Source organism: Natator depressus, chromosome 20 (assembly GCF_965152275.1).
Source record: "Natator depressus isolate rNatDep1 chromosome 20, rNatDep2.hap1, whole genome shotgun sequence".
In the NCBI taxonomy this organism is placed as follows: Eukaryota; Metazoa; Chordata; order Testudines; family Cheloniidae; genus Natator; species Natator depressus.
The window spans coordinates 16251056-16276988 of NC_134253.1; the positions used below are offsets into that span (position 1 = coordinate 16251056).

At 57.9% G+C, this 25933-nt stretch overlaps 1 pseudogene; it reads right to left on the minus strand.

Annotated features, from left to right (window-relative positions):
- Positions 1 to 5740: 5740 nt before the first annotated feature.
- LOC141974860 (ultra-long-chain fatty acid omega-hydroxylase-like) lies at positions 5741 to 25173 on the minus strand (annotated as a pseudogene).
- Positions 25174 to 25933: the final 760 nt, after the last annotated feature.

Here is a 25933-nt window from a genome sequence, read left to right on the forward strand (position 1 = left end):
TATTTAAGGAATAATGTATTAATATTGACAGCATGCTTTATAAACGTGGAGTAAAAGTCAGTCACCAGGGGATAATATGTCTCAGTGACGGCCTGTTTAAGCAGGAGAGAGTTGTACCTGCCCTGGTTGGCCAGTGATGTAATGCAAGGCTCAGTTGTCCAGCCTTGCTCCATCCCAAGACTATCCATGGAAAACCATCAGAGAGAACTGCAAGTAATCAAAACCTCTTGGAGGTAAAGAAAGGAACTTTACAACAGACAGGGGATCACCCAGACTAGGAATAGAGACTGTGAAGCTGGCAGACCAGGTGCCAGCTCATGTCAAGGCCCCTAGGCCTCAACTGAACCCTAACAAAGACATAGCTGGAACCAGTCTGGCTCGCCTGGGTGTTAGTGTTGTTAAACCAGGTATTAGGTTTGTGACACAGGGCCAGAAAGGGTTACACAACTAGCAGGCTGGTTGACCCAGATTCAACCTTTAAAGACATAGTAGTAGATAATGATTGTGTTTTTTGTCTGTTTACATATTGTTAGAGTTTGACAATGTAAGCAAATGGTTCCTGTCTATCGCTGGATTCTGTTAATTCAGAGATCAAAAGGAAATGTTAACATTTAGATGAATTGTGAATGTAGTAATATCATCGTCCTTATTTCTCTTTGAAGGTTGTGGTAAACTACCTGTAAATGGCTGAAGATGGGCAGTTGCCTTATGTTAATCCATGTAGCTAATTATCGGTGATGCTTAGGAAATAGGAGGTCTCCTTCAAAGCTGGGATAATTGCCTATTGTTCACCCAAGGACTGCACGCTGTCAAGAGGCTGCTAGAAAACTATAAAAAGAACTCTAGGGCCCTGATCCTATCATCTCTGATCTGCTTAAGCTTCATCAGGGGAAGTTTGAGTCACAAGAATGATGTCTCCAGTCCCACCTGAATCACCCTGATATTGGACATTGGACTGCCACACATGGACTAATTCTGAAAGTACTTTTTTCAACTCTAAAGCTCACCATCTCTACTATGAAACTGATCTAAGAACTCTATTCATATCTGTATGTGTAATGATCTCTACCCGATACTCTCTCCTTTCTTTTTAAATAAATTTTAGTTTAGTTGATAAGAATCGGCTGTAAGCGTGGATTTAGGTAAGATCTGAAATATTCATTAACTTGGTGGGTAATGTGTCCGATCCTTTGGGACTGGTAGAACTTTTTATATAATTAACTAAGATTTTCAGTAATCCTCATCATATTTGACTTGGCTGTCTGGGTGGGAGCTGAAGGCTGGGTTGCTATAAGGGAACTGTATTTCTGGCTTCTGGGTAACCAGTAAGGTATTGGGGAAGCTGTTTTGTTGCTGGCTTGGTGAATCTAAGTATTAGAATAACTGCCACTTTAATGTATTCTGAGAAGGTCTCTGTCTAAAAGATCTCTGGCTGTGCTATGCAGGACAGACTGACTGAGCAGAGTGGTTCCTTCTGGCCTTGAAATCTATGACTCTATAACCCATTAGATCCCATTCCCCTCCCAGAGCCAGAAATAGAACCCAGGAGTCCTGCCGCCCAGCCATTGGCTGTGACCACTGTCTCTCCTCCCCAAGACAGAGGCAAAACCCAAGACTCCTGAGCCCCAATATCCTGCTGCTGTCTAGTAAATAGCTGTGTAACCCATCATCAAAGTGAGTGCCACCCCACACCCCAGTAGGCTCACATGGGCGGGGCCAGGGGCTAATCCCTGGCCCTTTTGCCCAGGCAGCATAGCTGGGGCTGGGCTCCTACCCACATGGTTTAGAAGCAGCTACACACAGGATTTCTGTTATTCTGGTTTTATTTTTCAGCCACTGGGTTATTTTAGCACCACCCCATTGGCCGGTTCAAATGCCTGGAGCTGCCGGTCCTGGTGCGCTGGGCAACCAGGACCAAGGTTCCCTGCTGCAGATGGCGTTACTCCATATGGATGCTGCTGTCACACCCAGCAGGCAGAGAAGACGAGGGGTGTGACGTTATTGACATGAACTGTGACAGTATAGATCATTGTTGCAACCAAGGTCCTATAGTTGCACCAAATCTTGTACAGAGGTCTAGTAAGGTGTCTATGAAAGGGTTGTAAGTTGCTGGTTATGATTATGCTGTCTGTATGTGTGTATCATTTTTGTATTTGAAGTTATGAATATTGGCTATGTACTTGTATCTCAATGTGTTTGATTCTAAGTAGCATCAGTGAAGCATTCAGTTGGCTTCTTGAGAAAGGACTGTTCTGCGTAAGTGTCCAATCAGGAAACACTTAACTGACAATGGACCTTGGGAGACTCCAATCCACATCTGAGGAGCCTTCCTGGGAACGTTCAAGGTAGCATGTGAGCAATGGCTGCTGGCGGCAAACTGAGTCATGCATGGACATGTACTTGCCCACATGACTCCAAACTCCATCTTGTTGCTGTGATTTTCCACAGAAAGAACAAATGAGTCCTTCCACATGGCAGAGGATATAAAAGGCCCTGGAAACCCCTCCATTTTGTCTTCAGTCCTGCTTCTGACCTCTGGAGGAACTGTGCTTGAACCTGAAGCTCTGAACAAAGGACCGAACAACCCATCCAAGCTGGGATGTTTGTAGTCCAGAGACTTGATTGGTTTAAATCAGCAGTAATCCCATCAAGCCTGAACTAAGAACTTTGCAATTGTTGTATGTATTTGATTCCATTTGACCAATTTTAACTCTCATCTATATTTCTTTCTTTTTATGAATAAACCTTTAGATTTTAGATTCTAAAGGATTGGCAACAGTGTGATTTGTGGGTAAGATCTGACTGGTACATTGACCTGGGTCCGGGGCTTGGCCCTTTGGGATCGGGAGAACCTTTTTCCTGTTACTGGGGTATTGGTTTTTATAACCATTCATCCCCATAAGGAGCGGTGCTGGTGGTAATACTGGGAAACTGGAGTGTCTGACTTCTGGTTAGCCAGTGGGATAAAACTGAAGTCCTCTCCGTTTGGCTGGTTTCGTGGGCCTTAGTAGTAAAGGACCCCCAGCCTTGGGCTGTGACTGCCCTGCTCTAAGCAATTTGTCCTGAATTGATACTCTCTGTAGTGTCCCGTCAAAGGCTGCTTTCTTACAAGGGGGTGGTGATAACACACAGAACTGGGCACTGAGACCTGGGCCCTTGCTGCCCCTCGCCCCGCTCAGTTGCCCAGAGTTTCCCTGCCAGTGACTGGGCGCTAGCCTAGGGGTCACAGCAGGCAGAGGTGGGTTAAAATTTATTGAGGCCCTGGGCACAAAGAACATTTGGGCCCCCACCCCATTAAAACACAAATGTATCAAAATGTATTAATACAAAGACTCCATTCACTCTTTACACAACGCATTATTAATGAAGCAAACCAGTCCATGATGTCTAAATAAACTACTCAATTTTTCCACATAGAAAATGAATACGGCTAGATATCACTACACAAAGGTGTTCACTGCGACTTTGGACAACACCGATGTTACAAGAATCAGTCGTTCACAGGTCAACAAGCAGTTCTTTCATCTCCCCCAATTTTCTTAAGCCTGACCGTTACGCAGGGGCCCCTCGCCAGCGGCAGTGACTCTTGCTGGTGGCCACTCTGACACTTGTTCCTAAAATACTTACTTAATTAACTTTAAGAAAAAAACAAACAAATATGCACATACACACACGTCCAAATCAGTGTAATTTATTTACGTAGGGTTTGGGGTTTTTTTTGCAGACTGAATAATAAAAATAAAGTACAGTTTTCTCTATTCTTTACTGGCCCTAAACAGAATAGAAACGCAAACAAACGTGCTTTGCATGTTCTTGTCTTTTTTGTTGTAGTTTCTTTTGCTTTTTTGGTTGCTTTCGTTATTTTTAGCCTTGCGAGCTAGTAAATCTGCTGCCGTGAAAAGTGATACTTGTATGTTAATATCACTTTTCACAGCCTCCCAGCTAGCTACTAAGTCTGCTGTGAAAAGTGACATTACCAAACATACAAATATCACTTTTCACAGCACTTACACAGCCCTGGCAAGCCCGGAGACAAATTAAACCCTGGATGGGGAGATGGATATGGAAGCAGTGGGGGCCCAGGGCACTGGGTGGAATGAATAGGGAGCTGGTGGAGGCAATGTGGGACTGTGGGGGTGGGAGTGGCAGCAGGGGCCAGAGTTGATGGTGGAGAGGGGGGAGCTGGGGGCCTGCACCTGCTGCTGCATGGCCAGGAGCCAGAGCCAGAGAGCCCAAAAACCCGGGGCTGGAGGAGGCAGAGTGGGCTTGGGCAAAGGGGGGGTTGGTGAGCCTGGGGCTGGCGCTTGCTGCCTCACAGCTGGGGACCAGAGCCAGAAGACCCATGGCCAGATCCTGGGGCCTGAAGCCCTGTGGCCAAGGAATGGAGCACGCGGTTGAAGTCTGGGGCTCGAGGAGGCAGCAGGGACTGGGGAGATGGCGGGGGGGGGGGGGTGGGCCTGGGGCTGGAGCCTGCCGCCATGTGGCCGGGGGACAGAACCCAAAGCTCAGTGGCCAGATCCTGAAACCCCGAGGCCAGATCCCAAAGCCTCGTGGCCTCGACCCTGCAGCAGGGGCCTTGGACTTCGCCATGCTCCGGAACCAACTTAGAAATATCATGAAACCAACTGTCCCCCAGCTCCAGGTCCATCTGCCCCAGCGGCCACATATGGCCCCCTGCTCGCTCTCTCAACCATTGTTTGTCTCTGAGCCATGAGTTCCCTGTGGGAGGGAGTGGGTCCCTGCTGGGTCTGCAGCCAGCCCTCCCGGGCACGGTCTGGCGATAAACACACACACAATGGGGAATTGTATGTGTGTGTGAGTAACAAAGGCTTCCCTGCCCCAACTCCCCCAGGTGACTGCAGGCAGCAGGTTGCGATTGCTGGGCAGCTGCCCCCTGGATCGCTAGCCCACCCCAAAGCCACCTACAGCAGAGTGAGAAATGGCCTTTGCCAGCGCTCACCTGGGCCACTGGGGGCCCCTCAGGAAGATCGGCCAGAGCACTGAGCCACCTGCCCGCAGGCCTCTCAGCTGTTCATGCCCCAGGCCAGGCAGGTGGATTGATGAGTGCAGGAGTCGGGGGAGCAGGACAGAGCAGGAGGGAAGATGCCTACCCTCCGGGGAAGAGGAGTGAGAGACAGACCAGACCCTCAGCTCCAGACAGCAGCATCGGGGCACAGGTGGGCTGGCGAGAAAGCAGGGGCTAATCCACTAACAAGCCCATAGCATTTAGGGTTATTGACCACGTCTTCTTAGATGCCCCACCATAAGTATGTGGCACTTCACCCCCCAACTGCATTTACCCTCATCCCCTGTGGGCAGGGCCATTAGCCCCATTGCACTGATGGGAGTTGAGGGCCAGAGGCTGAGTGACTTTCCCAAGGCCACACAGGGAGCCTGTGGTAGAGCGGGGAATTGAACATGGGTCTCCCACATCCTAGACTAGTGGCCAGACAGCTTGGCACCCTGCCTCTGGCCAGTGGGAGCAGGGAACGCAGGCCAAGTGGTCGCCCAGGCTGTGAGCGGGCAGGGCCGGGAGCCAGGCTGCTTGGCTCCATTTCTAGCTCTGACATTGAGTCACCAGGTGGCCGTGGGCATCCAGCGGGGCTGGGGAGAGGCACTTGTCACCCTGCCTCCCAGGGGCAGGTAGGGGAGGGCTAAGCAGCTGGTGTCTGAAAGGAGCCTGCAGCACCTGAGGGGCCCCATGCCTGGACCCACAGCGCCTCCTTTGGTACAGAGGGCTGGTCTAGATTAGAGGAGAGAGCTGGCCCCACCATGATCCCCACCTGGTCCTCCACTCAGCAGGCCCCTGAGCTGTGCGGAGCAGGCTGGATCCCCGCAGCGGGCCGGAGTGCACGGCCCTAGGAGCGCGGTGCGGGGGGCCGGCTCTCACGGCTGGGCCCCAGCGGCTCCAGGTGCAGCCACAGCCCATTCTCGCTGCGCAGGATCAGCTCGGGCTTGCGCCGCACAGGCCTGCTCTCGTCCAGCCGCAGGGCGAAGCGCAGCAGGGTCAGCGCCAGCACCACCTTCATCTCTGCCATGGCGAAGTTCTGCCCGATGCAGTTCCTGCGAGAAAGCCAGGGGTGTCAGCCGGTGCTCTTCGCCTGGAAACCACACCCCATGTGAGGGCAGGGATGGGGGAGCAGGGACAGACAGACACCCCAAAGCCCACTGCCTGCAGGGACAGACAGATGCTGAGGGGAGCCCACCCCCCTGTGGGAGAAGGGACAGATCCTCAGCAATAACAGCTGACCCCAACACTGACCAGAGGCCACCTCCTGCGTATCCCACAATTCTTCACTGCAGCCAGGGAGCCGCTTGCTGGTGGGCAGCTGGGGTTGGGGGAGGGGGCAGTTCGTGCGGCGAGGGGCTCTGAGCCCGGCAGGCAGGTTACCTGGGTCCAGCAGAGAAGGGCATGAAGGCCAGTGGGGGCTGGTTCTTGGAGTTCTCTGGGTCGAAGCGGTGTGGGTTATAGACCTGGAGCAGCAACCACAAGGCACGGTGAGGGGAGCGAGGGTGAAGGGTGGGGTGTGGGGCTGGTCCCTGAGCCAAGGGGGAGCAAAGGCAGCCCCTCTCCGGGTGCAGCTTGGGCACCAGGCTCCCCAGGAGTGAGCTTCCGACTGGGGCCATGTGCTGGCAGCGGGGATGGTTCTGCCTCCACCCAGCACTCAGTGACCCAGCCCCACCCAGTGTGAATGGGGGTGCAACCCTCACTCCCCTCTAGGCGAGCTGGGGGGGGGAGGAGGAGCTTCCTCTCTGGGGAGGGTCACTGGGAATAGGAAGCTGCTACTTTGATGGCACTTCAGCACCCCCTAGTGCCACGCTGGGGCATTGGGTCAGCAATGACTCCGAGGGGACAGTGCCCCTACCAAGCCCCGCAATCCCACTCTCTGCAGCACAGCGCCCCCTGGTGCCACGCTGAAGGTGGCCGTGGGGTGGAGTAGAGCCAAAGGGGCAGAACAGAGTGACCAGTGGTACCTAGGGCTCCGGCCAGACAGCAGGATTGTGATGTGTCCCATAGATACTGATCAGACAGACGTTCCCTGCCAGAGAGGAAACTGCCTCATTAGAGAGAGGAAAGGGAGAAGGAGGGGAGGGGTTGTGCGCCACAGGGGTTATGGGCCCAGTTCCGGTGCCATGCCCCTGGCTGGGGGGCAGGGAAGAAGGCTGGTACCTTTGGGTAGGACACGTCCGTCAGGCAGTTTGATGTCCTCGGTGCAGCGCCGGGACACAGCCGTGACGGGCGGGTGCAGGCGCAGACTCTCCTTGATGCACATGGTGGAGAAGGGCATCTGGGACAGGTCCTCCCTGCAGAGAGCAGAGCTTAGCGCTGGCCCCAGAGGTGGATGCATGAGGGGCCCAGTGTGAGCCCATGAGCCAGACAATGGGGCTGGGACAGACTCGCATAGGCATGTAGCTGGCACTGTGGGGACAAACAACACTGTGATGAGGGGGGGGAGCATGCACATCTGAGTGGCAGGGTCCTTGGGCATCCAGGGCGGGACATGCAAAACCCAGAGCAGCAGGGCCCTCGGGCACTGGGGAGCAGCCTAGGCCCATCTTGCAGGGGAAGCCCTCCAGCTTGTGGGGCTGGCAGAAGTGAAGGGACCCCAGTGCTAGGCATAGACTGGTGGGGAGGGGAGGGCAGCAGCTGGGCTAACCCTCACAGGTGGGGTGGGGGCTGTGCTGGAACTAAAGGGTGTGGAAGTGGGGGTACTGGGGGTCAGCACTGCACTGGACAGTGCCAGCACTGCAGCTGAAGCAGCCATCTCACCATTCAACCTCCTCCGATTCCTTGTCCCGCATTAAGTCCTTGATCTCCTCCCGGCAGCGCTCCTGGTACTCGGGGTGACAGGCCAGGTTATACAGCACCCAGGAGAGGCCGCTGGCTGTGGTGTCGTGGCCTGCAGAGAGAGGCCAGCGCAGCGTGAGAGCCGCGGGGGCAGAGAGGGACCGTGGAGAGTCCGGGGCTGGAGGGACCCTCCCCCTGCCAGCACCTCCTCCGGGGCCTTCCTCACCATGACTCTCTGGCAGCGCCAGCTGGGAACTCCAGGCCCCTCGTGCCTGCGGGGCAAATGGGGTGACTCTGAGCATCTGTCTCCACTACCACCACCTCCTCCGTTGCTGGGACTGTCTGGCAGTGCCCAGGGGCAGATCTGTCTTAGCCCCATTTCACAGAAAGGCACACCCAGGTCACTCAGAGCCAGGGACTGAACCCAGCTCTCCTGCCCTCCCCCCAGAGCCATGTCATCTGCGGAGGCCCCATCCTCCCACATGAGGCTGTGAGGTCAGCAGGAGAGCCCCCCACCTCCTCTCCAGGGGGGCTCCTCACCCTCAAACATGAAGGTGTCGGCCTCAGCTGCAATGTCCTCGTCTGACAGGTCCTGGCCGTCCTCATCCTGCACAAAGCACACACTGCTGGACGGGTAACCTGGCTCCCCGTGACTCAGGGACCCCAGCCCCACCGGCCCACGCCTCCCCCATTTCAGATCCTGGGAGGATGGGACATCTTGGGGTGGAGTGAGCTTGGCCATCTTCCCTCCACCCAGCCCGGGGAAAGAGGCAGTCCCTGCCCTACCCCACAGCCCCAGGCCCCAAGGTGGGCTCCCCCCTTCCCCCATGCCCAGCCTGGCTCTGGTGTTAGAGCTCCCCAGAGGTGCCAGCCCCATGTCGCCAAGTGCAGTTCATATCGCTCCACGCTGAGCATGCTGGGAAGGCAGCTCTGGCTGGGCCGCCCCAGAGAGCTGGGCCGGGGGGCAAGTCCTGGTGTGACAGACATCACACAGCACCTTCCACCTGGCTCCCCAGGACTCTCTGGCAGTGCCAAATGGGAACTCCAGGCCCTGCCCTGGACGTCAACGAACCCCCATGCTCCCGAGGGCATGATCTCCTGCTGTGTCCCCTTGGCCAATCGCAGGACATCCGTGACCTCCCCCCACCCCCATGGGGCAGGCCCCCCCATGTCCCCTTGGCCAATCGCAGGACATCCGTGACTTCCCCCCACCCCCATGGGGCAGGCCCCCCCACCATGTTACCTTGGCCAGGAGCAGGATGTCAATGAAGTCCACCGTCCTGCCCTGCTTGGATTTGAGCCAGGCCTCCCTGCCCAGGCGGCTCAGGGCCTGGTGGCGCCGCTGCACCACGTCGGCCGTGAAGCGGTGCACGGTGTCGCAGGCGCGCCGGAAGCGCCGCCCGTCGGGTGACAGGCGGTACAGGAAGTCGCAGTGCAGGAGCAGGCGGTGCTGGCGTCGCACCACCAGGGAGCTGAGCTCCAGGATGGCTGCAATGTAGTCACTGGGTGTCCTGCAACACAACAGGCCAGCATGTGCCTGACAGGCCGGGGCGGGGGCGCCCTGATCAGAGCTGGGGGATCCCCGTGGGCTGGGCCTCGCCACAGAGCGATGGCGTGATCTCCCAGCCACGGGATCTCCGGGCCAGCCGGCGGGGAAGGGACCAAGCTTGGGTGCCTCTGACTGCTGCTGCGGCTCAGCCAATGTGGGACGGTGACAAATGACCAGAAAGGGTTAAGCATCCTGCAGGACAAATGACTCAGATTGAACCCTTAAAAACATATGGGGAGATTACGTTTGTGGTTTTGGGTATTTACGTACATATTAGTAGAGGTCAACAATGTAATCAAACAGTCCTTGTCCATGCTGTATTCGGTTAATTCAGAGATCAAAAGAACATCAATGAACTGTAAACGCAGGATATCGTCGCTGTATTCCTCTCTCTTTGAAATGTATAGCCAATCATCTGCGACTGGTGGAAAAACCGGCAACTGCCTTGTGTTACTTCGTGTAGCTAATTACCGGTGATGGACCTACTTCAAAGTCGCCCCGATTGCCTTTTGTTGGCCTAAGGACTCCGGCCTGTCAAAGAAGGCCTGGAGTTGTATAAAAGACCCTTGGGTCCTGATCCTGTTTATCTCAGATCTGCTTGAGGCTTCACACAGGGGAAGCCTAAGCCACAAGGACTGAGATCCCAGTTCTGACTGGACCGCCCTGAATATAAACACTTGACTATAACCAATGGACTATTTCTGAAAGAACTCTTTGCCTCTACAAAGCTCTCCATCTCGGCTATAAATCTGAACCTCAAGAATTATACTCATGTCTGTAAGTGCACCAGTGCAGTAAAACAGGTACAAGCTGCCGACGAGGGCCCTGCAGTACATGTATAAACTGGGGGCAGGAGGGTTCTGGGGTGATGGGACTGAGGTGAGGAGCTTCCTGGCAGCGAGAGGCATGCAACAGCAGGATCATCCCCCAAGAGAGTCACAGCACAGCCATGCCGACCCCACAGGCGTTAGCAGACAGACCTGCGAGTGCAAGCACCAAGCACCAGCCTCCGCGCAGTGAGCTGAAGGAGCTCCACCCCCAGTGCTGACCAGGGCCTGGCGCAGCCACTATAGCAACCCCCCAATGCCTCCAGACACCCCACTGGAGAGCCCCTGCCCAGGCCTGCAGTAACACCCTCCCCTCCCTGGGATCTCCAGTTCAGGGACCCATTCCGTGAATCTGGCCAGGCTCACTGGGGCCAGGCCAGGAAGGGAGGGAGGGAGGGACCCTGCAGCCCATTCTCCCCACTCTGACCTCCCCCAGTGAGGGGGCTCCCACCCTCGGGTCAGCGCGGGGCCCTGCTGGGGGAGCTGCCCCCGCGTCACTCACTCCTGGCAGTTGCTGTTGTAGCCGAAGACGCATTTCTGCAAACTGTCCAGGGCCATGAGGCTGATCTGACCAAACATGTCCAGGGAGGTGGAGCCTGACGCCACCAGCCGGCGCCACTTGGCCTGTGGGGGAACAGTGCCCGTGAGAGCCGCCCCCGAGCAGCTGCCTGCAGGGACAGCACTGCGGAGCCCAGTGCCCATGCAATGCGGGTCAGCCAGCATCAGAGACAGGCAAACAGACAGGGGAGGAGGCTAGTGGACTGGTGCAGTGACAGGGCTGGGCATGTGGTGGGGGCAGGTGAAAGAGCAGTGGGCAGGCGGGTGGGTGGGCAGGGTATTGGTGCAGTATATGCTTGGGGGGCGGTGCAGGGCCAGAGGCACAGTGTAGTGATGGTACAGCATATTGCATAGGGTGTGGGGGAGGCATGGGGAGGGCAGGCTGCTGGTTCCACATATGCCAAGGGAGGAAGGCACTAGTGCAGTGTGTGCCAAGGGGGGAGGGTCACGGGCAGGCTGGGGGTGGCAGGGTGCCAGGGCAGTGTGTGCCATGGGGGCAGGGTCATGGGCAGGCTGGGGTTTGCAGGGTGCCAGGGCAGTGTGTGCCGTGGGGGGGAGGGTCCCAGGCAGGCTGGCAGGTGCCAGGGTAGCATGTGCCATGGGGGGGAGGGTCCCAGGCAGGCTGGCAGGTGCCAGGGCACTGTGTGCTATTGGGGGGAGAGTACACGGGCAGGCTGGGGGGTGGCATGGTGCCAGGGCAGTGTGTGCCATGGGGGGAGGGTCACGGGCAGGCTGGGGGTGGCAGGGCAGCATGTGCCATTGGGGGGAGGGTCACGGGCAGGCTGTTGAAGGGTGCCAGGGCAGTGTGTGCCGTGGGGGGGAGGGTCCCAGGCAGGCTGGCAGATGCCAAGGTAGCATATGCCTTGGGGGGGAGGGTCCCAGGCAGGCTGGCAGGTGCCAGGGCAGTGTGTGCCATTGGGGGGAGGGTACACGGGCAGGCTGGGGGGTGGCATGGTGCCAGGGCACTGTGTGCCGTGGGGGGGGAGGGTCCCGGGCAGGCTGGGATTTGAAGGGTGCCAGGGCAGTGTGTGCCGTGGGGGGGGGAGGGTCCCGGGCAGGCTGGCGGGTGCCAGGGCAGTGTGTGCCGTGGGGGGGGGAGGGTCCCGGGCAGGCTGGCGGGTGCCAGGGCAGTGTGTGCCGTGGGCGGGGGAGGGTCCTGGGCAGGCTGGCGGGTGCCAGGGCAGTGTGCGCCGTGGGAGGGGCCAGAGGCACAGGCATGGATTTGGTGCCATGACAGGAGGGGGTTACTCACATGCATGATGTCAGTGCTCTGGCTGAAGATCTTCACGTAGGGCTTCAGGATGTCGAAGTGGAAGGCTGGCGTCAGCATGCGCCGGTGCCGCACCCATTTCGGACCATTGCTCAGCAGCAAACCGTCCCCTGAGATGACAGGCACTCAGCTCAGAGCCCTGGCAGAGATCCCGCAGCCCAGGCCCCCTCCAGCCTGCTGGGTCTCAGCCAGCTGGGGTGCTCAGCGAGAATCAACCTCCCTGGTGCATGTTGGGCAGGCACGAGAGTGCGTGCACGTGTGCAATGCGTGCATGGGTGGGGGTGTGAGTGAAGCATATGTGTGTGTGTTTGTGGGGGCACATGTGGGCATGAACATGCAGGTGCATGCGTGTGTGTACGTGCAGGTGCATGGTGGTATGTGCATAGAGGTACGTGCGCATGTGAAGGCGTGTGTGTGTGATCCTGGGCACACCCATGTGCTGGTGCTCACGGCTATGGCACGAGTAGCTCCAGCTCCACACTGACATAAGAATGGACAGACTGGATCAGCCCAATGGTCCATCCAGCCCAGTGTCCTGTCTGCCAACAGTGGCCATATCCCTCCTTTGTCGTCTCTTTTCCAAGCTGAAAAATCTTTCCTCATATGGAACCTGTTCCATACCCCTAATCATTTTTGTTGCCCTTTTATGAACCTTTTCCACGTCCAATATATCTTTTTTGAGATGGCGCAACCACACTTGCATGCAGTATTCAAGATGTGGGGGTACCATGCATTTATATAGAGACAATATGATATTTTTCTGCATTAGTATCTCTCCCTTTTCTAATGGTTCCCAACATTCAGTTCGCTTCTCTGACTGCCGCAGCACATTGTGTGAATGTTTTCAGATAACTATCCACAATGACTCCAAGATCTCTTTCTTGAGTGGTAACAGCTGATTCAGGCCCCATCATTATTTATGTATAGTTGGGATTATGTTTTCCAATGTGCGTTACTTTGCATTTATCAAGCATTGAATTTCATCTGCCATTTTGTTGCCCAGTCACCCAGTTTGGAGAGATCCTTTTGAAACTCTTTGCAGTCTGCTTTGGACTTATCCTGAGTGGTTTTGTATCATCTGTAAATTCTGTCACCTGTTTACCCACTTTTCCAGATCATTTATGAATATGTTGAATGGGACTGGTCCCAGTACAGATCCCTGGGGGACACCACTATTACCTCTCTCCATTCTGAAAACTGACCATTTATTCCCACCCTTTGTTTCCAGTCTTTTAACCAGTTACTGATCCAGAAAGGACCTTCCCTCTTATCCCACGATAGCTTACTTTGCTTAAGAGCCTTTGGTGTAGGAACTTGGTGAGCCATCCCCCTTCCCTTGGTCAGTCAGGGACTGCGATGAGGTAATGCTCACCTGACGCTGAAGGGTCAGGGTGGGGGGGCATAGCCAAGAGGGAAGAAAGAACATGATAAAAGGGAGAGATGTTTGCCATGGTCTTCTTCTCTCTTCCACCTCCATCTACAGACCTCACCAAGCCACTGAAGCGCTGATCAAAGGGGAGAGCCTGGCTGAAGGACAACCAGCTAGCCTGTGGTGAGAAGCATCTAAATTTGTAAGGACACTAAAAGTGTTAAGATCAGCTTAGAATGAGTTTTGCTTTCATTTCATTTGACCAAATCCGACTTGTTTTGCTTTGACTTATAAATCACTTAAATCTATCTTTGTAGTCAATAAATCTCTTTGTTTATTCTACCTGACGCAGTGCATTTGGTTTGAAGTGTGTCAGAGACTCCCCTTGGGAGAACAAGCCTGGTAAATATCAATTTCTTTGTTAAATTGATGAAGTCTCATAAGCTTGCAGCGGACATAACTGGACACTGCAAGACGGAGGTTCCTAGGGTTGTGTCTGGAACCAGAGATATTGGCTAGTGTCACTCGGTTGCACAGACCAAGGAGCAGCTTACATGCCAGGGGCTGTGCGTGAACAGCCCCGGAGTGGGGGTTGTCACAGCAGAGCAGGGTAAGGCTGGCTCCCAGAGTCAAGGATTGGAGTGACCTAGCTGATCATCGGTCCAGATAACACCAGAGGGGAACATCACACCCTCCATTCCCCACAAGCCCCTCCCCTGGGGTTCGGGCCCCATGACACCAAGCACAGCAGATCCAAGCCCAGAAGAAAGGGCACTCACCCAGCCAGGGCTTCAGGAAGCCGTAGAACAGGTAGTCCTTGGGTGCGATGGCAACTGTGGGGGAGACCAGAGACGGGCAGGCCCAGGGGTTAGTGCCGAGACACACATGGCTCGGGGGTGCAGAGATGCGGCACATCTGGGGTTTAGTGCTGAGACACACACACACGGCAGAGTGGAACAGAGATGGGCGCAGCCCGGTGTTAGTGCTCAGACACACACGGCACGGGGGGCGGTAATGGGGTGCACCCTGGCGTTAGCGCTCACACACACATACACGGCATAGGACACAGGGAAGGAGTGCAGGACTACTGTTATCGGAGCCCCGGCTGGAGCTGCAGCACCTACGGGCCCCCTTTTGGTCTGGAAAGGGGCAGCTGCAGGAATGTGGGTCTGTCCAGTGCCCGCCTGCTCCACAGGCTGTTTCCTAAGGAGCCTTGGCGCATCGCCCTGTGAAAGCAGCCCCCATCAGACAAGGCAGAACCCTGCTGGACACCCTGCTCCAGGCTCCACCCTAGCAGCCAGGAGGGCGGCTGCTGGGGCAACAGGACAGGCTCAGTGAACAGCGTGAAGGAGCCACACGACAGGGACCAGGCGCTGAGCCACCAGGCCCCTCACACAGAGCAGGCTCTGCTCTGAGCGAGTGGAGGACACGGGGGGCAAGCAGCATCCGCAGCCTGGGCCGGGCCTGCAGCGCGACAGAGACTCCTCCTGGGGCAGTGCCTGTGACCCACGGACCGCGTGAGCTTGGCAGTCACGTGGGGCCTTCACAATAGAGAGCTTGGCATCTTTAAAACTCCCTTATTAGCTGTATTCCCTGGCTCTGTGAGCAGAGTGGGGATCCTGTGGCTACAGCAGGGTCTGGAGGGGGCTGGGAGCCAGGACTCCTGGGTTCTATTCCTGTCTCTTACATGGACATGCTGTGTGAGTCCCCTGCCCCCTCTGTACCTCAGTGACTCCCTACCTCGCAGGGCTGTGCGAATGGCTGGCACTCGCGTGGGTGGCACGGGAGACGGGCAAAGGTGGCTTGGCAGGCCCAGCTCCCTGAGACTGAGCTGGCCACAGCTGCTCCTCTCCCTGGGTCAGCCAGAGAGAACAGGGGCAGAAACTGCCCCCTCTGCACCACTAGCCCCAGGACCACCCCCTCTCTGCACCATTCTCCAGATTCCCCCACCCCCAACATCCCACTAGCCTCACGGCCATGCACCCCCACAACAGTATCAGCCTCACACTCTCTGCTGCTCCCCATAGGCCCCCCCAAGAACATCGGCCATTTGGTCCTTATGACTCCCCCTGACCTGTTTCTCCCCCGGACCACCTCCCTCATTGTCCCCTTCATCCCACAACCCTGCCGTGCCCCCTTTGGGACCATGGACTGAGCTGATGAAGGGCGTAAGATGTCCCTGAGCCAGCTGTTTGCTATCAGATCCCCCACTCGCCTATCACCAGCCAGGGATGCCGGCAGGGCTTCAATGAACCTTTGCTCCCATGGGTCACTGGCCCAGAGGCTGACAGCAGCTCCTGCTGGGCTTCAGCCAGCGGGATGTGCTCCTCTCAGGATGCTAAGGGATGGCTACAGCCTCTGCCCTAACTCCTCTGGGGCCAGGGGGACTCACTAAGGACCCTGGGTTGGCAGCACCCAGCCAGACAAGCAGCCCAATGAACAGCCACCTGCCGAGCTGAGCTTGGCCCAAGACCCGATACCTTCCCCCAGCCCCGACAGCCAAACAGCTTCCTCCTCAGCCACGTGGAGGAGGGCTGGTCTCAGCAGCCAGTCCTCCTGGCCGGGGGCTTTTCTAGGGAGCAGCTGCCCTCTCACCACTGGGCCCATGTCCCCAGAGGTCCCGTCATGGCGGGTGCAGCACACGTAACATCGAGAGCTCCAGGCGCCTGCTGGGAATCCAACCCTCCTGAGCCCCAGGACAGACAGAGAGACAGACAGGCACACAAACTCCTGGCGCTGGGGCCACCCTCACTACCTGACTCCAGCAACACAGGTTTAACGGCCTCTGGGTGGAAGAGCCGGAGAATGGGAAACCAGGGCCCAAACCACCAAAGGCAGGAGTGGCTGTAGCGCCCGACGAGCTCATCTACGCACTGCATCCCCTCCTCCGTGTTCTGACCCTACAACGAGGAGCCATGGGTTAGCCACGGGCCAGCTGGGACTCCGGCCACGTCTCCGGCCAGGGTGACATGCTGGGCCCAGCGCCCGACTCAACCCACTGCAGGAGCGGCAGCTCCCCAACAGAATCACTGCTGCCTGCTCTCAGAGCGCCTCTGGCTTCATTTCTAATGGGGGAGGGGGGGCTGCCCTCACCTGGCAGTCGGTTGGATGGGGCCACTTGGGGCTCCCTGTGTTATTGCAAACACGGCTCCCAGCCATTCTCCGTGCAGAGGTGAACCCGGGGGCTCAGTGGGCAGCGAGCATGAGCCCTCAGCCCCGGCATGAACTGGCTACATGCATTCACACAGCCCCAGCACTGCATCCCCGCCCTGCGCTTCTCTGCTATCCAGCTGAGCTGAGCAGGAGACTGAGGGCTCCTGAGCCCCGAAGCACCTCTGTCCTGGCCCGTGACATCCAACTCTGCTCCAGGGAGCAACGCTCATTGCTCAGACCCAGCTGCTGGCTTTGAGGACTAAAGCCAGACCTCCCCTCTCTGTGTCCTGCCAAGCCCGCCTGGCACTGGGGGAGGGAGCTGGACTCTGTTCCCGCTGCTGCATCAGCAACGGGATTGTTTACATAGTTCCCGCACACTGCACTGGGTTCCTGGGCACAGCGAGTCATGCAAAGGGCTGGCGGGGTGGGGCTGGATGCTAGGCTGGCGGGGAGGGGCAGCATTTCTATTTGTTGCTTTAGCTCTGGACTCAGGGCCCTGGTGAAACTTCCAGAGTCACTTCTCAACCACCCTGCAGGGCAGCAGTTCAGGGATGAGCAAACAAGCCCCAGCGTAGCTCCACGTGCCCTTGGCCCTGCGGGCCCAGCCGCCACTTGGAGCAGGGCTAATTGGGAAGAGTGGCAGCAGTACGTTAACGGGGACAGAGATGTCCCCTCCGCAAGGGGGCAGAAGAGGCTGGAGCAGGAGCCCCCAGGCCAGGGAGCACCGACCAGGCTGGGGGCTGGATTCCTTCGGAGTCTGGCTTCAGCTCATCGCTCGTCCCCCTGCAGCGCACAGCTCCAGCAACTCGCTCACCAGAGAGGGGCCTGCGCTGGCGGTGCTGGGGGGCCCAGCTGCACAGAACCCTCACCCTCTGCTGCACCCACTGGCTCCTCTCAGCCCCGGGGGTGACTGGCGCTACAAGAGACACCAGAGCACTGGGCAACTGGCCCTGGCCGGGGCCACTCTCCCTGGCCGGCAGGGAGGGGACAGGGCCAGCACGAGCTCCCCACGTCACTGATCATTGCTGGCCTTCACTCCCTTGCCTCTGGAGTGTGTGCATGTCTCCCCTCTCCCCCGCAGGGGCCCCAGCTGCTCCTGCAAGACCACTGATGACACAGGTCCCCAGTGGGGAGGTGGCTCTGCTTGCTGCCCCTGAGGAATTCAGCCAGGCAGTGCCCCTTGGCCCTGCTGCCCAGTCTGTCCCGAGCCATCACCCTGCCCGGGCTGGAGGGGTCTTGGCTGTGCAGCAGCTCCTGCTGGGTGCTGCCTTAGGCCTGCCCTGCATGGCTGGGTCTCTCCTGCTGCTGTTCCCAGGAGCCACAGGCACTGTGCTGCTGGAGCCGAGAGCCTCAGTCCCCCCTATGGACCTTTGGCTCTCCATGCCGGAGACAGCCAGTCCGCGTGCCCTGTGCCCAGGAGAGGAGCCGATCGTGCTCAGTGGCCTGGATGGGGTGAGGGACAGTCCATGGCTCTCCGGCAGCACCAGGGGCGGCTATGCTGCAGGGGCGCCACTCCCCCGCTTGCAAAGGTGCCAGGGAATAGCTCGCAGGCTGCAGCACCTGGAGCCGTTCTGCCTGCTCCTGCACTCCTCGCCCACACCCCAGTGGGACTCTGCCCATCCCCTTATGGCAGCCTTCTGGGTGCCCCTGGATCCAGAGAGTGGCAGGGGCTGGGCTGGACTCCCCAAAGCAGCAAATGACACAATCTCTCAAGAGCCAGACAGGAACTGGTACAAACTAGGACACAAGGTAGACCCCCCCCCCCAAACACCTGGCCCCCGCAGCTACATGGCCCCATTTTATTCCCCTGCCTCCCTGCACAGAGCACGTTGACGGCCTTTGCCCAGGGTGAGCTGGTGCAGACAGTGGCCTGCAGCAAGAGCAGTCACATCAAGGGAGCTGGAGGAGCTGGACTAAGGCAGCCTATACTCCAGGGCGGATCCAGAACCGCCCGGGGGGAAAAAGGGGATTCTGTAGAGCTGCGCAGCCCAGCCTGTCCGACAGGGTTTCCATTGCAGCACGGCCCCAGAGACAGGCTGAAGCTTCCTGGGGCTGCCTGGGCAGAGCTGTCCCACAACGGAGCAGGGAGGCAATAGCCCCTCCCTCCAATGTGCCCCCACCTCAAATAGCACAGCGACAGCTGGGGAGGGGTCTGGGAGGAGCCACCAGAACACCTCAAGCTCTGGGAAACCTGCCTCTCTGGGGGAGGCTACAGGAGCCCAATGGATTTAATTTCTTCAAGAGCAGGAAAAGAGGTGCCTAGATCCCAGCTACCAGCCCCTCCATGGGCAGGGATGCCTGGCAGCAGACGGCTCTGCCATCCAGCAGACAGCGGCAGAGTCAGATCCAGCAGGAACGAACTCAGACTGGCAACACAGTGCAAGTGTTTAACAGGGAGGGGATCGAGCCCTGGGAACAGCTGGCCCAGGGACACAGGGGCTTTGCCATCCCTGGGAGTCTTTACACGGAGATGGGCTGTCATAGAATCATAGAATATCAGGGTTGGAAGGGACCTCAGGAGGTCATCTAGTCCAACCCCCTGCTCAAAGCAGGACCAATCCCCAATCAAATCATCCCAGCCAAGGCTTTGTCAAGCCTGACCTTAAAAACTTCCAAGGAAGGAGATTCTACCACCTCCCTAGGTAACGCATTCCAGTGTTTCACCACCCTCCTAGTGAAAAAGTTTTTCCTAATATCCAACCTAAACCTCCCCCACTGCAACTTGAGACCATTACTCCTTGTCCTGTCATCTTCTACCACTGAGAATAGTCTAGAACCATCCTCTCTGGAACCACCTCTCAGGTAGTTGAAAGCAGCTATCAAATCCCCCCTCATTCTTCTCTTCTGCAGACTAAACAATCCCAGTTCCCTCAGCCTCTCCTCATAAGTCATGTGTTCCAGACCCCTAATCATTTTTGTTGCCCTTCGCTGGACTCTCTCCAATTTATCCACATCCTTCTTGTAGTGTGGGGCCCAAAACTGGACACAGTACTCCAGATGAGGCCTCACCAATGTCGAATAGAGGGGAACGATCACGTCCCTCGATCTGCTCGCTATGTCCCTACTTATACATCCCAAAATGCCATTGGCCTTCTTGGCAACAAGGGCACACTGCTGACTCATATCCAGCTTCTCGTCCACTGTCACCCCTAGGTCCTTTTCCACAGAACTGCTGCCTAGCCATTCGGTCCCTAGTCTGTAGCTGTGCATTGGGTTCTTCCGTCCTAAGTGCAGGACCCTGCACTTATCCTTATTGAACCTCATCAGGTTTCTTTTGGCCCAATCCTCCAATTTGTCTAGGTCCCTCTGTATCGTATCTACCAGTCCTCCCAGTTTAGTATCATCCGCAAATTTGCTGAGAGGGCAATCCACACCATCCTCCAGATCATTTATGAAGATATTGAACAAAACCGGCCCCAGGACCGACCCCTGGGGCACTCCACTTGACACCGGCTGCCAACTAGACATGGAGCCATTGATCACTACCCGTTGAGCCCGACAATCTAGCCAACTTGCTACCCACCTTATAGTACATTCATCCAGCCCATACTTCTTTAACTTGCTGACAAGAATACTGTGGGAGACCGTGTCAAAAGCTTTGCTAAAGTCAAGAAACAATACATCCACTGCTTTCCCTTCATCCACAGAATCAGTAATCTCATCATAGAAGGCGATTAGATTAGTCAGGTATGACCTTCCCTTGGTGAATCCATGCTGACTGTTCCTGATCACTTTCCTCTCGTGTAAGTGCTTCAGGATTGATTCCTTGAGGACCTGCTCCATGATTTTTCCGGGGACTGAGGTGAGGCTAACTGGCCTGTAGTTCCCAGAATCCTCCTTCTTCCCTTTTTTAAAGATTGGCACTACATTAGCCTTTTTCCAGTCATCTGGGACTTCCCCCGTTCGCCACAAGTTTTCAAAGATAATGTCCCTTTGCAACGCTCCCTCCAGCACAGCCAGGAGCTCGGGGCTGGCTGAAGGGAGCTCTGGGGAGGGTCTCTGCCTTGTGTGAAACTGGCAGTCAGATTAGAGGAGCAGAATGGTCCCTCCTGGCCTGACCCACCCTGCATTCAGCTCTGGGCCCCCTGGACAGTAACCCAATCCCAGGGGTCAAGGCCAGAAGAGGCTGCTGGGCCCACACAGTGCAGAACGCAGGGGAGAGCAGCCAAGGTGGCAGGGAAGGATTGGTTCACCCGGGCAGAGGAGCGAGTCAGTTGAGCCAAGGGGCCTGCACTGATTATGTATGAGAACACGAGGGTTGTAACCCATGGGGCTGGGGGGTTGACCTGGAGCAGAGGGAAACCCAGGCTGGACAGTGCGGACCCTGGGGAGCTATTGCAGGGAGACGGCCATTAGCTCCCCAGGCGGATTGTCCCCTCTGGTGCCTTCCCCAGGGCTCTGGTCGGGCTGCTCTGCAGGGTCTCAGGTGACTGGCTCCCAGCCCTGCCCTGGGGAAGTCAGGAAAGCCTTCATACCACCATGATGTCACACTGGGGGTAAGGGACTGGCTGGGAGCCCTGTCCCTTGGGATGTTCACAGCTAGCCTGGCCAGGGCCCTGGAGAACAGATTGCTGGGGCCAGTCCTGCTTAGGTTCCGAGGTCACGGGCTAGAGGGGCCCAGCTGGTGTTTCCCATCTCTGGCCCCACAAGTTGTGTCTATAGTGCATGTAGACACCCGTGACCTGCCCATGTCAGCTGACTCGGACTCAGGGCTGTAAATCTGAGATATAGACATTTGGGCTCAACTGGAGCCCAAGATCTGGGACCCCACAGGGAGGAGGTCCCAGAGGCCAGGCTCCAGCTGGAATATCTACACTGCAGGGTAACAGCCCCACAGTCTGAGCCCGAGCCAGCTACAGGTGTCTATGTGCTGTACGGACATACCCTCAGAGCCTCACCACCACCCCCAGAAGTCAGCGTACCTGAGGCTGTTGTGATCGGCTTGAGGAAATCAGGGTGCACCAGGCACAGGACTGGCAGGAAGGGCCCCATCCATGTCACAAAGGCCTGGGAGAATGTAGCCACTGTTTGGGACACCAGGCTCAGCCCCTCCTCACCAGGTATGAACTGCAGGAGGGACGGGGCAGAGTTAATATAGGAGGGACCCAATCTTACCCGGGACTCCTGAGCAAGTCAGTGCATGCCAGGCAGGGGCAGAATCGGATCCTGTGATCAGAGGCAGGACTGCCGTGGGCAATGCCTCACCAAGTGTATCTGTCAAGACCCTCACTCCTGCCCAGTGCTCACATCCCATCCATCTTGGGGGATGCTCCCCGGAGCAGGCAATACATTTCCGAGACTGCCCCTCTCCCCAGGGACCTACACACTGACCCGACCCCTAGTGTCAGGGACCCTCTGACACCAACCCTATCTCCCCTCACTGCGCTGGTGGCTGCTCTGAGGCCAAACATGCCTCACTCCAAGCAGCCAGTTGGGTCCCCTAGGTCCCTCTGTGCTCTGAGGGGCAGAGTTCCTGCAATGCCCGATGTCACAGCACATGGTGATTGGCTATGCCCTTGCCAAAGCTACCCCAGGTGGGGCCATCCTGCCAGGGGCTTTATAACCCTCCCTGCTCCACAGCAAAGGCGGCCGAACAGGCCCAGGGGCCACTTACCACCAATGCAGGCAGAGCCATTGGGGTGCAGCTGGCTGGCAGGGGTGTCACGGGGCTGGGCCAGGGAGCATGGCAGGGGCCAGTGGTGAGCAGAGATGCTTCTATGGATTGGTTCCCTTAGAGCCCCTGCCACTGGGCAAGTGTCTGGGCACCAGCACCCAGAGACACCCACCAGGGCACATCCCACGCTGAGCCTGGGGCCCTGCCTGGAGAATGTGGCATTTGAGTGCAGGGCACTGAGTGGTTAGGGGGCCATTTGCACCCCTGTCTCACTCTGCATGTGGGCCGGCATCCCACCTGCCCCATCCAGTGCCAGAGATGGATCCCAGGGCCCTGCCGTATCGGGGGTGCATCAGAGCCAGCAACCATAGGAAGGGCCCCACCCACAGCAGGATGGGGAGCAGCAGTGTGGCCAATGCCTCTGCCTCCAGCTCAGGCCCGCCTTGTTGGGTCAGGAAGTCTGACTGAGTTCAGACGCTGCTCACTCTGGTGCCAGACAGGGCGTGTGCTGAGAACCTGGTGGAGCTGTCCCAGGACCCTCGTCTCCTACCCCTGCTCGGTCCCAACCCCATTCCCATGTGTCATGCAGCTGCAGTGAGCACGGCGCCCTGAGCAACCTGCCATGCCATGCTCCCCTTGCCAGCACCAGCTGGGGCCAAAGCCCTTCACCTGGGAGAGAGGGAGAGGCTTGAACCAGCAGGGTCACCTGCCCCCAGCCCTCTCAGGGGCTATTCTACCAGCCCCTCCCTTGGGGTGGGCAAGGGTGGCTCCTCCCAGCAGGGGTCAAGCCACGTGTCAGTGGCAACAAGGAGTAAGAGGGGAGAGAAGACACTCACCCCCTTCTCGCCCCCACGGGACATGACACCTACCGTCCCCAAGTGTCCCAGCAGCCAGTTGAGACGTGGGGGCTCCGGGAAGCAGCGCAGCCGCTGGCAGGTCACATAGTAGCGGTGCCAGGATCTCCCAAGTTGCAGGAGGGTGCGGAAGAGCAGGGCCAGCAGAGCAAGGAGCAGGGCGGAGACGGTGTAGGCGCAGAAGGGGGTCCGCTCCATGCTCAGCAGCTCCAGCACCCAGTCCGTGAGCAGTAGCATCCTGTGGGGAAAGACCGGGCTGTAACCGCGGGTGAACTGCCACTGGGTTCCTTTGTTACAAGCTGTATGTACGTTACTGAGCTGCTGAGAGGTAGATACGCTGGAGGGTAGGGAAGGGTCCAGAGTGACCTAGACAAATTGGAGGATTGGGCCAAAGGAAATCTGATGAGGTTCAACAAGGACAAGTGCAGAGTCCTGCACTTAGGAAGGAGGAATCCCATGCACCGCTACAGGCTAGGGAACCAACTGGCTAAGCAGCAGTTCTGCAGAAAAGGACCTGGGGATTACAGTGGATGAGAAGCTGGATATGAGTCAGCAGTGTGCCCTTGTTGCCAAGAAGGCCAACGGCATATTGGTAGGAGCACTGCCAGCAGGTGCATTAGTAGAAGCACTGCCAGCAGATCGAGGGAAGTGATTATTCCCCTCTATTCGGCACTGGTGAGGCCACACCTGGAGTACTGCATCCAGTTTTGGGCCCCCCACCTCAGAAAGGATGTGGACAAATTTGAGAGAGTCCAGCGGCGGGCAATGAAAATGATTAGAGGGCTGGGGCACCTGACTTACGTGGAGAGGCTGAGGGAACTGGGCTTGTTTAGTCTGCAGAAGAGAAGAGTGAGGGGGGTTTTGATAGCAGCCTTCAACTACCCGAAGGGGGATTCCAAAGAGGATGGAGCTCGGCTGTTCTCAGTGGTAGCAGATGACAGAACAAGAAGCAATGGTCTCAAGTTGCAGTGGGGGAGGTCTAGGCTGGATATTAAGAAACACTATTTCACTAAGGGGGGTGGTAAAGCACTGGAATGGGTTCTCTAGGGAGATGGTGGAATCTCCATCCTTCAAGGTTTTTAAGGCCCAGCTTGACAAAGCCTTGGCTGGGATGATTTAGTTGGGGTTGGTCCTGCTTTGAGCAGGGGGTTGGACTAGATGACCTCCTGAGGTCTCTTCCAACCCTAATCTTCTATGATTTTGTGTGTGAGCCAGGAGAGAACCCAGCCCCCTTAGCCAGCCAATAACCCTTCCTGCTCCTAACCCCCCGCGCTCCCCCACACAGCCAATAGCTCTTTCTGCTCCCCAGAGGCAGCGTGTGTGTGTGTGTGGGGGGGGTCACACAGGGTCACATGTCCCCCTCTCCCCCAAGACTTCTACCAGGGCTTATATCCACCGGAGCCAACTGGCTCTTCCCCAGGGCACAGGCTGGGGCTGGCTGGTGTATGAGACTCGCTGCCAACTTCTCCCCCTCCTCACGCAGGCCTGGGCTCTGCAAAACTGCCGTGAGCTTCCCCTGGGCGGGCAGGGCAAGGTACTTGGCAGCAGGGCGCTGGCTCCCTCGACCATGCTGCAGAGTGGCTAGTGCTTGCACCTCTTCCCGGCTCCTGCTCCCTCCGCATACAGCTGGCTCTAGCCCTCCGTGCCCAGCACCTCCCTGGCACAGCTAGCTCCTTTCCTGCCCTTCCCCCTGCACAGAGATGGCTCAGGGCTGCCGCACAGAGCTGGACCTTGCCCCAGCTGCCTGCAGGCTCAGGGCGGTTCCCGCCCAGCTAGAGCCTCTCCCGGACCCTCCTGCACACAGCTGGCTCCAAGCTTTTACTCCCGGCGCCTCCAGCTCCTGCCCGTCTCCCCCCATCACACAGCTGGGGCTGGGCTCTCCTGGGGGGCACAACGGCCATTCCCCACCTGTCTACCTACCACAAAGCCGGTCTTCCCCAGGCCCTGGCTTCCTTACCTGCCAGAGCTCCCTGGACACCAGCTGCAGCAGCCTTTCCCTTGGGTCCTACAGCCTGACAAGTCTGGTGCAGCCAAGGAGGGACTTCCCCGTCGCGGTGGGCTGTAACCTCAAGCAGCTGCCTGCAAGACCGGTCCCCAGCTGAGACTCCATAGCACGGCGTGCAAAGCCGCTCCGGAAACCAAAACGCCTTTGTCTCCGGCGCGCCTGCCCCGAGCCCCGCTGCGTGCCCCAGAGCCTTTGCATCGCTCCGCGCCCTCAACAGTTATGGGGCACCTCTGCTGCCGCCCCGCCAACAGGCCCCTGCCCCCCACCCCCGGCTCCCGGCTCCCGGCTCCCCCTCACAGCCCGGGGCATTCGCTGCTGCCAGGATCCCGGCTCATGGGAAGCCCCGCTGACACCGAGCGGGGGTCTGGACCATGCAGAGCCCGGCCCGGGCAGGGGACGAACCAGGCGCTCCGCTCACCTGGGCCGGGCACGGACGCTGGGACTCACGGGCTAAGCTCCGGGAGCGGCCTTCATAGCCAGGCGGGGCCAGAGGAGGGGCTCGGCTCGGCTCGGCTCCGTGGGTGATGGGCTCCAGGCTGGGACACGATCGCCCCCTATCGGGGGTCCGCGCGGGTCGGGGTGTGGCTCCGAGCGGCCGCAGCCCGGGGCCGTCGCTTGGCTCCAGCACCGGCAGAGCCCAGCCCGCCAGCTCCAGAGAGCGGGGACCGCAGCTCACACCCCAGCCCGCAGGGCCCGGGAACCACCTCTGCTCTTGTATCAGCAGCTGATTTGTCTGCCCGGTTCCACCCGGGGGGCACCTGTGCCGCTGCCCCTCCCCAGCTCTCCCCATAGCGACTCCAGAGGCCGCAGCGCTATGCTGGTGCCAGCCAGGGGCCCTTGTCCCTCTGGCGAGGGGGCAGGGAGCCCAGCCTGGTGCTCAGGGCCTCTGCAGCTGGCCGGAAGCGGGAGGGGAAAGCCCACCCTCCCCCCACCAGCCAGCGTGAA